This window comes from Protopterus annectens, chromosome 4.part0 (assembly GCF_019279795.1).
Source record: "Protopterus annectens isolate FY-2018-M chromosome 4.part0, PAN1.0, whole genome shotgun sequence".
Lineage (NCBI taxonomy): Eukaryota > Metazoa > Chordata > Ceratodontiformes > Protopteridae > Protopterus > Protopterus annectens.
The window spans coordinates 544,364,855-544,370,602 of record NC_056733.1 but is presented as its reverse complement, the minus strand read 5'-3'; positions in this window follow the sequence as shown (position 1 = coordinate 544,370,602).

Here is a 5,748-nt window from a genome sequence, read left to right as displayed (position 1 = left end):
AGAAAATTAATAATAGCTGCTAGTTGTAACTTTCTGGTGAAACAAACTAGCTCCATGTTGAAAAAGTGAACTAAGAAACATAAGAATATCTGAAATAGAGGCAGAGAAAGGATCAATATTCCATTCCAATGCTCAAATGGAAAACCTCTTCCATTTACTATTATACACATTTTTGGTGGAAGACTTCTGAGAAGCAAGTATAATCTCTCAAACAGGGGAGGCCAGCCTAGGCTTTCGTAGAACCACTGGAAGTGGAGAAACCAAGAGGTTAGTCCCTGGGATCGAAGATTGGGAATCTGACATTCTGAAGAATGGGAAATTAAATCCTGCTTGGGATCCAGTATCCATGGAGGATACTTGCTGTGAGACCACAGGAAGGGGAACCATACCTGATGAGGCCAGAAGGGGGCAATGAGGATCAGAGTGCTCTTCAACCTGCTGGCTTTCTGTAAGACTTTGGGAATCAGGGAAATTGGAGGATAAGCATACAGGCGACCCAGGGGTCAATTGTGGACTAGACCATCCTTGGGTGGCTCTCCCAATGGGGGGACCAAAGCAAACTTGCTGTACTTGTTGTTCAGGGGAGAGGCAAAGAGGTTGCAGCAAGGTTGACCCCAATGGTTGACTATCTGGTTTGCTACTGTTTGGTTCAGGGACCACTCATGTGGATTTAAGATCAATTTGCTCAGTCTGTACACCAGAAAGTTGGACTCCCCAGAATGTGCATTGCAATGAGAAAGCAGTTTGGAGAGATCACTCATTCCCAAACACTCATGGCCTCCCTGCACAGTGGGTATGATCGGGTTCCTCCTGCTTGTTGATGTACCAAACAACCAGCATATTGTCTGTAAGAATTTTAATCATTCCCAGAGGGAGGCAGTACCGAAGGCTTGCAATGACAGAAGAACCGCTCTCATCTCCAGGACATTTATGTGCAATTTGGTCTCTGTTGTGGACTATATGCCTTGGACCATTCTTCCATGAAAATGCTCCCCCACCCCAACAGGGAAACATCCATGGTCACTGTGGCTATATGTGGAGGAGGAGTGAAAGGTCCGCTGAGATGGAGGTCATCTGTAAGCATCCACCACTGAAGATGATGCTTGCAAATTGGAGTTAGTCTGATGGGGGTTGCAAAGAATGATACAGAACAGACCATTGGACTGCTAGGGTCCACTGGAGAACTCGCATGAAGAATCTTGCTAAAGGAACCAGAAGGATGGCAGCTGACATAGACCCTGGGGCTGGAGAACCAGGCGAGCTGGCAGTTTTGGGGTATCTAGTAGCAGTTGCACCTGCTGTCTCAATGATCTTATTATCTGTGGGGATAGGGCAGCTATCTATGCGGTTGTGTTCAATTGCATCCCTATAAACTCTATGTCCTATATGGGAGACATCTTTGACATCACCAAATTCACTGTGATTCTCAGGATATTGAAGAGTTGTAGCATAACCTGAATGGCTCAAAGTAGTAGATGCCTTGTAGGTGCTGTCAGGAGCCAATTGTCTAGGTATGGAAACACCTGGAATCCCTGCAGGCAGAGGTGGGCTGCAACCACTACCATGTATTCATTGAACACCTGGGGGCAGTGGTGAGACCAAAGGGAAGTGTTCTGAATTGGCAATGATTGGCTCCCAGCCAGAAGCCCAAATGTCTTCTGGAGCACCTATCTATTTTGATATGATAATACATGTCCTGGAGATCTACAGAGCACATTTAATCATCCTTGCATAGAAGCAGCAGAATGAACTGTACCTTAAACATGCAGAAGCGGAACTTCAACTTCTTAACAAACAAATTCAGACCACTCAAATCTAAGATTGGTTGAAGGTCCCCTGTTTTCTTTGACACCAAAAAAAAGCGTGAGTAAGTTCCTCATCCTTGATGTTTGGTTGGGACCTCCTGGATAACTCTTTTTTCAAGGAGTTTCTGAACCATATGGCATTTTCCCTCTGACTGGGTAGCACATTAGGGAGATATATCCCAGAACTGGGAGGAGAAAGGGAATACAGTAACCTCTGGATATTATATTTAACACCCAGTTGTCATTTATGTTTGCCCAGTTGTCTGGGTGTAATGATAGTCTGCCCCCAACTACCTCCAGAGTAGGACAGTTGGGCAGTGCCTCAGGAGCACTGATAGGGCCTGTCAGAGAAAGGCTCTCTACCACCATGGTTTTGTGGACCCCCTCTCCCTCTAGGGCAATGTCGACCATTAAATCCTCTCTCACTGCATCTAGAAGAGGATTCATCCTGCGAATCCGGGAAAGACCCTTGAGACTTACAGAACTATATCTTCTTCCCACTCCATTGATTCCTGGAGTAGGTCTGTTGAGGGGAAGAAAACTTGATTTCTACAGCAGATAAGGTCTTAACTTCCTGCTCACTGCAGGTAAGAGTTTTTTTTAACTGACAGTCAAAACAGGATGAACTGTCAAGGGGGGCATTTATGAATGATGCCTTAAAGGGGTCCGCAAACCTGCAAAGCCTCATCCATTCGTGTCTCCTAAGGGCTATGCCTGAACCAGCTGCCCAAGAGGTTCCTTCCCCAGCATGGAAAATTAACCTTATAGAGGAATTAGCAATGGAGGACATAGTGGTCATTTGGGAAGAAACCTTCTTGAGGTCCCCTCCTACAAAGATTGTGCCAGAGAGTTGGTGAGTTCCTTGATCAGATCTCTCTGGAGGTGCATAAAGTGTGCCAAGTAATTTAATGCTGTCAGCATTAAAGGTGGCTGAGGTAAACACACACTTCCCATGCCTGTCCAAAGCTCAAGACTCTTTATTTGGGTGATGAACAGAGGAGCTCTCTTGGCTAGCTCCTTCTTAGTGGCTGCTGACACCACAATGGCATCAAATGGAACACCTTTACCCCTGAATGGATGGTCACTAGAGGAACTAAGGTATTTATCCATGCATTTACGGATGGGCTCCATGGTGTCCGGCTCCTTCCATGCCCAGTGGGCGATCAGGCCAATGAGCTTGTCCACTGGTAAAGTCACCCAGGATGTAGATGGCCCTGTCCCAAAGGATTCCAGGAGCATGGAATCCTCAAAGGAAGGGGGTTGAAATGACCAGCCACCCTTTTGTTTTAAGTATTTCCAAAATATCTCCGAAGGAGATGTCATCAGGTGGAGATCGGGAATCCCTTCCCCTTCATCGAAGTCAGTGTCCTCCATCAACAACTCCAGAGGGGAGTGTAGGTGCTTCCTCTGGCACCAGCACTTCCGATGAATCTCCCCTGAGGAATACTCCAGAGAGGACTCAGAAGACAGGGGGACCCCTTGTTGAGGGTAAATCTAGAGGCTGTCCTGGAGGGGATGACTATCAACAGAATGGATAGGAGTTCTGATCAGAAGGATATTGGATAGGATCCGGGGGATGAGGGGCTGCATCTCATGGTTTGGAGAAAGCCTTCTCTGCCACCTGGAAAGCAGATGAAGCCAGAGAAGCTCATCTTATCTCCCTCGGAGCCGGATCTACCAAGGGGGAGAAGGATGAAACCGTCCTGGATCCATCACCTCCTGAAGGCACCAGGCTCGAACTGTCAAGGGCTGAGGCCACCAGGGACAGGAATAGCTCCAAAAAGGTTGGACCTGAGACCAACCCTGAGGAATTGTAGCCAATGTCTTGGGTTTGGGACTCACTCAGCTCCAAGGCACCAGAGCCAAGCTCATCTGGAACACTGCCGGAGTCAAAGATAGGCAAATTCCATGCTCCGATGATGGCCCACTCAAGATAAGCCAGATCCTGGAGTTCTGAAACTGGAGGATGGATCAGAAGAGGATGTTGAGGTGTTGGGGTTAGAGCTCTCATGGATCCTGCATGCATTGGAGATGGCAAGATCCACAACTGAATCTGAGCTTTGAGAAAACTCTGAATCATTCTCTCCATGTCTGAGTGTGACAGCTGAGAAGATCTCGAGGTGGTGGAAGAATGGGTGGACCTGACCGGGGACAGGTTGGTCTGAATGGTCGGGGCTGGGGAAGGAGATTGCTCCGATGAGAAGTGTGACTTCAGGATCTCTGATGTGGGTGTTTCTGACCCAAGGGGGGTTTGTCCAGAGACAGGAAGCTTTGGATCTGTAAAACACCTGTGGGATCAAAAAGGTTACTTGGACCCAAAATCTGAGGATCCAACAGCAATAGTGTCTTGTCCGGCACCAACTCTGTCAGATCCAAAAAGCTTCTCTGATCCAAAGAGACATAAGAACAGATAGGATCCAAAGTAGAAGGATCTGACAACTTTTGATGCTTCTCTGGTGAAGAAGATGTGGGCTCTGGGGCAGCTGAGGGGGTATGCTTCTTAGCAGTGGGTGTTTGAGCTCCAGAGGTTGGCAAGAAACCTCTCAAAATCAACTTATTGTGCTGATCAGCAAGGGCTTGGAGACTGAAGGTCGCTCAGATGTCACACTCAACCTCCAAGTGCCCTGGCCCAAGACAATCCCCACACCTCTTGTGGGCATCTGACTGGGGAAACCTATGCCCACAAAAGGTTCCCCTTTTTACACCCGTAGGTTTGTCAGAAGCTTTAGGTTTATCAGACATACATACTGGAGGGTTAGTGCACCCACACACACACTAGCACTACAGGCTGACTAACACTAAAGATAAATCAAAAACATGAAAGGACATACAGACGTTTGAAATCAGAAGTCTGGTATACTGAATGTTGTGTATACAGATTTGACATATAGGCTGGATAATGTTTTGATTTTTCAGGATTTTAGTTCAGTGTTTTGAAGCCAAATATATATATATATATATATATATATATATATATATATATATATATAAAAGAGAGTAAAGAGTAAAGGACAGAACTCACTGCAGAATAAACCCACTAAAAAAAAAAAAGAAAATCAGTTATCTCTAAGCTGAGGCTGCAGAATTGCATATGAGCTGGAAGTCGGCAAATGAGATCTGAGGGGTTAGAGAAGGAGTAGGGCATTATGGGAGAGGCAGGAGTTCGAGGCTCGGATTGTAAGTCTGGAGAAATGGGTGAGTCAGATCAGAGGTTGGATCCGTAGACCCAGTAGTGAGGCATAATGAAATGATCAACATCAGATTCCAGTGTTTATGTCATCTAGTGCCCCTGTCATTTATTTTACATTGGGGAAGATCTATGTTTTAACAAGGTTCACGTCAAGGAACATGACTGATGTATTAATGAGAAGTTGGAAAACCCTGCTGATGAGCATTTTTTGTATGGTCTTAACAAAGATCTTTTAGAAAAATTGCATCGTAGGACAAGTGTTATAAGATGGCAGACAGGGTAAGCCCCCAGAGATTTTATTAAGACCCAATAAATCTTTATATATTTTAAAATTTAGAATGCTGAATCTGTATAGTTTATATCAAGAATATGAATGGAAACCTAACTCTGACAAGTTTTTAATTACTTAATCATCATTTTATTACTGTGAGAAATTATGTAACCAATTTCTTTCTGCATATAAATGTCTTGTTTTGTTATACCCTCTTTTGTCTTCCCCAAACACATATGTCAAGACACTGGGAGCATTTCAAGCACCAGAATAAATTTGTTTTTAATGGTGTCAAGTTAACCTGGCCAGTTTTGCCGTATTATTCAAGTGAATGAGTTCAGACAGCAGTTGTTATGCAGCGCAGAACCCAATGCCTTTGCAAGATCTAGGAAGACAACTATTCTTAACTTTCATATTGTCAATGGCTCTAATAATAGTGTTATTTCAGAGGGATGTAGCAGCAATGTATGCTTTCCTCAAAC